Source organism: Ruditapes philippinarum, unplaced genomic scaffold (genome assembly GCF_026571515.1).
Source record: "Ruditapes philippinarum isolate M1 unplaced genomic scaffold, ASM2657151v2 ctg2508_1_1_1_1, whole genome shotgun sequence".
In the NCBI taxonomy this organism is placed as follows: Eukaryota; Metazoa; Mollusca; class Bivalvia; order Venerida; family Veneridae; genus Ruditapes; species Ruditapes philippinarum.
In genome coordinates, this window is record NW_026858711.1 from 4189 (window position 1) to 14501 (window position 10313).

Below are 10313 nucleotides of genomic sequence, written 5' to 3' on the forward strand. Positions count from 1 at the left end.
TGTTGAAACAACAATAGTTACTCTAACCGTACTGTGAGCCGAAACAACTTCCTTGTACTTAAGCTATAATACAGATTTCCTGTTTGAATGGTTTTGTTGTAGGTATATACATGCAGCTGCAGATGCATAGATACATGTATATTTGATAAATGTATCATCAAATAAAATGAAATTATTTCGATTACTTATTACTATAACATCACCAATGATACGTATTTTCTTTGTTTTATCTCAAATACAACTGTTAAATGTTTAAAATCGACTATACACTGTTATGTAATGACTACAAATACGAAAAGCGGTGATGATGATAAAGAACTAAATTGTCAGATGTTGTCATTGTCACTCTTGGTATGGCTGTATCCTGTGAAAGGTGCAAAACACTCGGCTATAAACTATTTGTACATGGCTATTAACTATGTGTAGCTACTTGCCTTTTCGTGAATATTGATTTTTTTATATTTTGTCAATTACATTATACAGAATATTGACCCCCGAAATGGCTGCCTTTTTAGCAAGAGAGGTAAATATTGTTAACAAAATCGGGAAGTCTCTTCAAGTGTAATAAAGATGTAGGGAATTGGCTAAAATGCACCCATTATGATAACCTGACAAATTTGAAAAGGTTTTTATCAGATAATGTCACCTCTTTCCAGATCGACTATAAATCCATATCATATATTTTATTCCTTTATTTGCTGACAAATATTAAAAATTCTAAATTGGTGAGTCTTGGTAATCCGAAGCAGTTGGTAAATAAATAACAAAAGACACAGACGCAATTGAAACAATTGTTACGAACAAGATAAAAAGTATCTTGTCAATTAATACGCTAATGTCCTGCCAAGTTATAATTTTCTTATCATTGTTCTCATGTTGTACAGTTTGTCTTTCCATGTTTATGTTAGAATCCACAGAATCTTCTGTTACCATCGATACTGACTTCTGAGATTTTTTTTTTTTCAAGTGCTTTTTGCTTTCTTCATTTTCAACTCTTTTGTACAGCCGTTTAAGCAATGAATTTATTTTGCTGTCAGTTCTGTGATACAGCCGAAGGTTTACAATAACAGTTACACATATAATAATACACGACATTGTCTGTAACATAACATAGCCACATATGAGAGCTATTGGGTCAGCCGTCCTCGGTATTTCATCAGATATAACTGTCACAAATATTGTGATGGACAGTAAAATGGTAATAGAAAATCCAATTCTCTCACCTGATGCACTTGGAAGAAGAAATACGAAAGGTGCCAGTAGATTCAATAGCGTCATAGGAACTATCAATGTTAAGACATAAAACGTTGGACGCCGTTTTAATTTCAAAAAGTAAATAACAAAACTGTTGTTGTGTATGACATAAATCTTGCCAAAAGATTCTTCGATAGTCCATTCTAGCATTTCAGCCTCAGACGTATCAATACCATTTCCAATGATACCAAACTGTAAGTCATTGACTTTATATTCAATTTGAGTAAAAGCTAGGTAACATATTTGCTTATCAAACGGCCAATATTTCAGGTGAAAAATACACCTATTTTTTACAATATTAGCTGGGGTCCACGTAGCTTGTCCAACATAACTGTATCTAACACGTTGCTCATTACTACCTACAACAGTATATTCCATACCTGTTGAAATTTGAATCGTAGGTGTCCAAATTGTGTTTTGATTAAGTAAAATATATTCCTTCCCACCATATTTAGACGGTGCCCAAGCAATCTTTTCATCAACCCATGAACACATTGTAGAAAAAGTTAAAGTTGTAAACCCTCTTACAAGATTAATTTCAGAGATAGAATGCACCGAAACAAATATGTTAACTTTTAGAAACTCCGACTGATTATGAAGTGGTATTACTTCCTTATAATAATCTGACATCATATCCTGTAAAAGTTGTCCTGCCTGCGAATATGTTTGTCCACGGACCGTTATAAATAATAAACATTTGAACAAAACTACAAATAAAACTATAAGTTTATGAATCATTATGGTTTGCTTGTTGCGTTATCATTTCACCTTATCACTGAAGTTTAACATACCTTTTAATTCACTAGAGTATCATTCGATCCATTTTTTGTGGTAATTCGGCATTGTTCTCATCGCATTTAAATATATTGGACGTTCTGGTCGTATTACTCGTTTTGTTCTGGTATCTTTATATAGAAGCTTTTAGCTGAACAATGACGTTTATCGAACCTATTCGAAAACATACTAGAGTAATTGTTTAATAAATGAGAGCCAACAAATACAAATAAGCATTTTATTAATTACAAAAGTAATATAGGACCCTGAAATTGACGACAAAACATACAGATATAAAATACAAAACAAACTTTAATGGACGCATTGATAGACGTACAATGGAAGTCATCAGTATCATTGATTTCGGAAATTATTGTTTGAAAATAAAAAAAACCCTATGCATGGCAATGCTTTCTAAAATACTTCTTTGTTCACGGCCGCCTTTCACAAAAAGTATTTCAGTGCAAAAAATTTTAGCTCTTCAAACTTTTGTTTTCCAACTCAAAATGATAAAAAATATTTGTGTAAAGACATCAAATCAGAGCAATCATGACTGACATAGATATCGAGAAAATATATTATTACCTAACCTTAAACTTTGTTGTGATGTTTTTTCCCTTAAACAAATGACAGTTCTTCTTGCAAGTGGTCAAAGTGACTTAACATTTTCTATTTTTACATAGGCAACAATACGTTTTAATAGAAAAAAAACTTGTAATGAAAATATTGTCTAGAAAACAAAATATCCGACACTGTTTTCCCGCTTCAGAGTCTAAGTTTTCGAAGTTCACAATGTACAGACAAATTCAGAGTGACAATGACACCATATGAGATTTTAGTTCTTTATAATCTATACTGATTTCCCCGTCTTTAACCTCGTTTGGTTAACTTGTGAAAATAAACACATGATTGCAAAAAATGGTGTCTGAGTGGATTTTTAATCAGGAAATCTTGTAGAAATTTATCAGCGAAGCTGATACAAAAAGTACCTTATGCATGGAACACAGATCTGAAACACTCTTCAGAAAGAGGGTATCGAAGTAAATTGTTCAAACAATAATGGTAAAACGCTTATACAGAATATTCTTGAACATCTGGATTTAGTATAGCTCATCAATCGTATAACAGGAGTGGGTGTTTTGATTTTTACATCAAATACATCTCTTTGTATATTTTGTAAAAAGTAGATAACATGGTAGAATAAAACAACATAGAATAAAAAAAGTAATTTCTCGAGTTCAAACAATACAAGGTTAGACTGAATAGTGTTAATGTTTGTTTGGTTTAGTTGTTGAGAATTCTGGAACGTTACAGATTACTTAGTTTAGTTTAATAATATTTTCTTGTATAAATATACACACAATATACAATTTCATAAATTTTTACAGACATAATCAAGTGTACATACAAAAGGGTTGGGCCAAAAGTTCTAACAACATTATCGTGGGCCCTTCCCTTTACAGTTTACTGTGGTATAATAGAATGAAAAACATCACGAGTAATAGAAGTTTTTAACAGCATTATGTTTTTTTTGTAATATTTCCCACAAACCTATAACTTTTAAACAATAAGCCTCGAAATGTCTGCGTCTTCGAAATCAATTGAATTGAATACGTACCCAAACATAGAATTACAGAAATCTGGAGTTAAAGACGAATGATTTCAAAAACGAGTTGAATGCGACATTCGGATCTGTCAGACAAACGATAAGTTGCATTTTTGTACTTTCTGCAATCCACTTTGTAGTTAGTAAACTGATATGGAATCTCTTTTCTATTTCCTTCGTAAAGCTTTACACTTTATAATAGAAGTAGTAGTAGAAATAATAATAATAATAATAATACCAATACAGCAGAACAACTTTAGATAAAAATGCATTTTACATTTGTGTCATACAATTACATGGAAAACTGGGACAGATATAACAACACTATCAGTGTCAGATTGAGAAGAGAAAACTCTGTTTTATGATCAAATAATAAGTAATCAGACCATAAGTATAGAGAATGAGTCATTCATCTAAAGGTTCGCACCATATTACACATCTGAAGGGTGACCTTTTATCAGAGATACGATAATGTTCCACAAATTGACTTGACATTATAAACTGCTTGCTTTACAAAAAACATGCACGATGTCCTGATACAAAATACGTTATTAGATATAATGTAACTTTACAAATCCTGTTACTAAAACGAAGAGTTTGGACATAAATATTCTATTGGCATTGATTCTATTTAGATATTAAACATTCTACATTTGTATAAAAAGATGGACAATATTTTGAAATTAATCATTTTCATCTTGGTCGTAAATCCTTGTGTTGCAGGTAAATATTTCTTATTATCATGCTTATTTTCTGTTCTTCCCTTCTTATTTTCTTAATTTTAAAACATCATTCATCAAGTGCTGATCTCTTAAAACAAATATGTTGTAGGACATTCAATTTAATTTCTAAATTTAAAAAAAAAGGAATCAATTGTTCAATTTTGAAGTTATGGACATGTAATTTGCATAGCTAGGTTAACAAGGATATTAACATATGTTCATATTACAGTAGCAGTTTCTTGAATTGATATCAATATTTATCATTATATTATTAGATAAATAAATAAAGAAATTATTTATACATCGAGTAACGGTGGTTGATCTGTATTCTGGTAGATTCAATATGTTTTACTGTCGTGATTCAGAGTAAATAATAACAGTACCACCATCATCACCACCACATCGAGTAACTCTTGCATTTTACTAATATGTAAAAATAATAAATTCTCAACAGTTTGCCTCGTTTTATATTTTTTCATATATTTATTTATATATATTTATCTCATTCAGATTTTTTATGTACATCCCGTTAGCAATCTTTAACTAATTGTTTACAAACGAGAAATGTTTTACTTTACATTTACTGTTTGGTCCTGAACGAAATTGTGTCAATAAATTAATAGCGTATCATAATATTTTTTGACACATGAAACATTTCATTATGTTTGCAATTACTGTAATTGTTTGCCTTTCATGTATGATATACATGTACCAAGTTCTAAGAAGAAAGAGTTACTAAATGTCAGCTTTAAGTTACTATGTTTGAAATTTTAACAGAGCAAGGATGTCAACCCGAGATGACAAGTCCATCTTCAAATGTTACAGTCATAGAAGGCGACACCGCAATCTTACCTTGTCCAATACAGAAACTGTGAGGTCACAGGGTAAAATAATTATAGTATTTTCAGTTTTACTCGTTAAAGAAGACCTTATTGGCCTCTCTTATCATTTTTACTATTATAAGTACAATCACTGATCTTTGGTAAGCTATCTAGGTTTCACAAATGATAGAACTAAATGCCCATTTCCTGATTTGAACTTATAAAGGAAGGACTAAAAGTTCCAAGTATCTCCAAGCATGTTTATCTGTGGTTTTATGGCTAAATGTCAAACATAATGTCATATGATTTTAGTCATTATAATTGATGCTATTCTTTTTGGAATGGCAAGCGGTTTGGTAGGAAATTGTTGCGCTTTGAAAACCACATTTTGGCCTTATGTATGCCTACTCACAGATATTTTCAAGCATTATATCTACAGACTTTGGTCGTTTTTTAAAATATTGTTGAAAGCCAAGGTAAATTTAAGAACTTTGATGTACAGTAATCGTGGTACCTGAGTCCTTACTCCAATAATGCCTAAAAAGTTCACGATATGTATGCACAGCATAATAAACGAATGCTCACATGTCATATGACGTCATATATGACATAAATAAACTAAATGGCGTAAGGAAAATTAATTCTACGCTCAATGTAGTTCAACATTTTTAAATAAATTCACTTTTTAATAAGCATGTTGGAAGGGAAATAGATATAATTTTTTCTTGCATTAAAGTATGTAATTATCATGATGGCTGATTTATGCCATTCGTGTTTTCGCCCCGAGACCCCGCCAAGCAAAAATTCGAGAATTAACACGTTAAAATGGTGGGGCGACATTCGAAAACACGGTTATTCGCGGGACGAAAACACGCTTATTAACGGGGGCGCGCGGCGAAGTTTTATTAATTAAACTTCGCCCCGCGCACTTGCTAGTAAGCGACTTTTCGCTCCGTGCCCCTCGCCATTTAATCTTTTTATTCTCGACTTTTCGCTTTGCGGGATCGCGGGGCGAAAACACGAATGACACAAATATGTCACTATAAATAAAGCACGTGCTTTGTAATTAATCACTCAGTCATATCGACTTTGGTGATTAAATTCCTGCGCATGATGCAAACATGTCGGTGTCCGTTAACGCGATAACATGACATAACTAAATGGCAGGAATCAGCAACCATTAAATACCCTCGACATCACGTTAATTGACTGATAAGTGAAACTACACATGCTTTACGATTAAAAATATTTTCTGTAGAATCAAAATTATTATTGATTATTGACCAATTTATAGTGTAATATGTACATTGCATATCAATACAGCTGTAAACATTAGTTTTAAATAATAACATAGCACGGAAATAGTATAAATGACATAACAAATCAGGCAGTAGGTTTACATGTTTACGGTAGAATCCACATAGGACTTCTTATATTAATCAAAGATATATCTATGAATGCTCAGTCAAATATCTAAAAAAAATGGATCATCTAATGTTGTACTTTGGTCAAATTATAAGAAATTGTTCCAGATTAAGATTTTTTTTTACTTACTTGAACGCATATATTTGGTGTACATATATCAAAAACATAAATATATTAACTTGGTAAATGTGACTTATTAATTTTACTTTTCTGGTAATTCTCGTAAATGTTTTTACTTCATAATTATCAGGTTGTTTGGACGGACCAGGACACTCGATGACCGTCGAATAATTGATGATGCTAGAATCAGTATCGAAAGACCATCTGCAGTAGATTGGAACTTGAGGATTGTAAACACAATGTCTTACGATGAAGGACAATATGCATGTTTGGTCAATACAAATCCTGTTCAGCAAACAACGGTTATCTTAACAGTACAACATACGAATTTATAAAGATAGTAATTCAACGGCAGAACAAATCTGGTGGTATTTTTGAAACAGATACAGAAACAACCCTGTACAAGACCGACTATGAGCAGAAACAATTGGTCTGTAAAGAAAATACTTCAAGATCAAACTTAATTTACAATGACAACACTGACATAACCACTGAATTATTGTTGAAACTTTTCCAAAGAGTATTACACGCCGCTTCTACACACAAAAAAACTGAGTAAACTATGTAAATCATTCCCTGTCTTATGCATATTATATATATTGACTGCTTCGTCAAAGAAACATTGTATTATAAAAGGAAACTATCAGTAATCCAGGTCATTTGTATCAAATAAATTAGATAATAATAAAAAATATGATAGCAGTACTCGGTTTAAATATTGTATTTGTTTTTTTTAGTTATATTCAAAATTCAGTCATGGCATATAGCTGCTATACGATGCTGTTCCAACTTTGTGTAATCAATAGACACTTTCAATAAAATTCGAATTAAAGTTCTCACCCGTTGATGACGTCATTGATGATACGGCGACCGATATGAGACTGATAGAATCTATCACTGGGTTAGAGATAGGATAGGTAAATCCGATCTTTAGGGTGATTGTTTCCAATGGGAACAGGCCTTATAACAAAAGTGAATAGATTCCACAATTCCAGCGTTTATTTGAACCGTTATGGAAAGTTTAAAATAACAAGTTTCATTGTATAAACAGTTAATCTTACTGTTTCACTTTAAAAAGAGTCATTGCTTTTATCATCCAAAGACTGCTGAAGGCGAACAAGTAAAATTTTTTTATGAGATTTATCAATAAGATGTATAAAATGGTCACAACGGTGTTTAAATACCAGTATTTTCATACAAAATAATAAAGGCAAAAATTATTTTGAAGTTTTGCATTATATGAGTATTTATCAAAAACAACTTTTATTTTTAGTGTTAGGTACTAATTTAGGTATAGAATTAACGCATATAAATGCATCAGAAATGTTTAATATTTCTATACTGTTATAATTACAAAAAGGGGAACTATGCTGATCTTTGTTACATATACATTATATTCGGTTTTCAATCAAAGTTATACAAAACAGATATCCATTTATAATGAAATTCACAAATTACTTTTATGAACATGAAATAAATTTGAATGAAGCACAATGCCCTTTCTGTTTTTACTTTTAAAAACTAAGTTCCTGTCGTATTTGTTAGATTATCAACAGTAAAAACCCTCAATAAAGATCATCATCATGACTAGACAAAAGTAGTCTTAATTGCGGTGTGGTCTTAGTTGTGGGTATTCTTACCATTGCTTATATGCTTTATGACCATAGTCTATTTTAGTCATTTTTGTATGAACAAACAATATTATCTTAACCTACAAAAACAACATAAAAGTTATAATATTTAATTTGATGAGAGCAAAACATATTTCTGAAGAAACTTAATATTAAATACTTTTGGTCTGATTTCAATATTAATCATTGTATGATGTATGTAATTTATATATTATAAGAGAAAGCAACATAGAACCCCAGTGACTCTAAAATTGACCTAGTATTACCTTATTTCATAAAATAACCCAGTATTAACAGTTTTTGACTCCTTGTGAAATCAAGTGTCGTGCTTATGAGTATTCAACAGATAAACTAATTTGTTTACTAGGTATATGTTGACTTTAACATGGTCTCAATGGTTGGTTCAAATAAAGTATAGAACAACGAATTGGAACTGAGTCTGGTGGTCTTAAAAGTGGATAAACGGGGTTGTCATAATTCTGATTCATGAAACCATTTATATAAAGAACTTAAAATTCCGTTCTTTTACAATCATGCTCTTAACAGCGGGATGGTCTTAATTCCGTGGTGGTCTTAAGGAGGGATATATACATATATAAACATACAATTGCAATAACCTATGTTTATCTGTTTTGTTTTCCCATAACAGTTTAATGTAACAATTGTTAATTGGTAGTTAAAAAGACGGGTTTGTATTCTTCATAAATAATATTTTTACAATATATTTAGTTTATAACAATCCATTGATTTTGCCTTAAAAGCAAAATACAAAGTTAACACACATTTTTATTTTTAGACAACAAATCATAACCAACAAGAAATGCGTGTATATTAAAAATAGCTATGAAATCCCGGTTATCTTTAACAGTCATGCGTATCAGCCAATAACATGAGATATTTTCAAGTTACATAATCAAACATATTTTAGTTATAGCTGGGTTATCAGTGTACAACAATGCATAAACAAAATAATACTTGGAATGCTTTGAAACAAGGTAGTCAGATTTGGGTTTGATTATAATTATGGCATACTTGTTCATTATTTTGTTTGTGGGAAGTGTGCGACTTAACTTGTGACCACCATACTCATGTGCAGTGTAAAATAAATTGATTCGTCGTAAAGATTACGTTAAGGTTAGTCAGAATATTTCTCACGTTGTTAAACAGGTAATCCGGCAGCATGTATGGGTATGCTTTCCTTTTCTGCCTGCGGCTGTTTAATTTCAACTTGAATGCCCGTGTGAAATACACAGGGATGAACTGAATAAAAGTAGGATTTTCATTGATCATTGTCCACAGATCACGCTGCCAAGAGCTGACCCGAATGCTCACAATGCGCTATCGTCAAAATATTCAAATGACCTACGAAGCAAGTAAAATAATTAGCCAGTACTTGTAGTTAAACATTAAATATTCTTCAGTGTGAAATTGACTAAGCTCTTCGAAATGTTTATTGAGTCGGCAACATATAATCGATTTGTCACCAGCGCAAGTGGAAAAATTATAATAGCGAATTTGCAGAACATCATATTATTGAAAAGATGAAAAATAAATGACCACGCGAATAAACGTTTTACCAAAAATAAAAAATATTCCACATTATGAGCTAAACAACAGTTTTAAAGTTCAATCATAGATTCAGGGTCAAAATCCAAACAAATTTCTAAAATAGCGTAAGGAAATTTAATATTTTTATGTTAAACCTAATTTATGTTATGCCTAATTTCTTATTGATCCTTGATAATAAATAACAATCCACCGGCTTAAAACCAACACAAAACTGACTTAAAAGTGACACAAAGCATTTAAACTAGAATGACCACGACTGAGTATCTTTTTTAAAGGTACTTCTTGTTGGTATTTCCTACTAAATTTCCTGTCGCCCATTTTAAATAATGTGACCGATATTTGCACTCCTGATAAAAATCAAATACATTCCCCATTAGGAAAAAGGTGTCTA

At 31.3% G+C, this 10313-nt stretch overlaps 1 long non-coding RNA gene across 1 annotated transcript; it reads left to right on the top strand.

The window, feature by feature from the left end:
* The first annotated feature begins 4155 nt into the window (after positions 1-4155).
* Positions 4156-7432, top strand: LOC132754019 (uncharacterized). The gene is made up of 3 exons (XR_009629030.1): positions 4156-4357; positions 5134-5240; positions 6853-7432. It is a non-coding gene; the product is annotated as an uncharacterized LOC132754019 (long non-coding RNA).
* The last annotated feature ends 2881 nt before the right edge of the window (positions 7433-10313 follow it).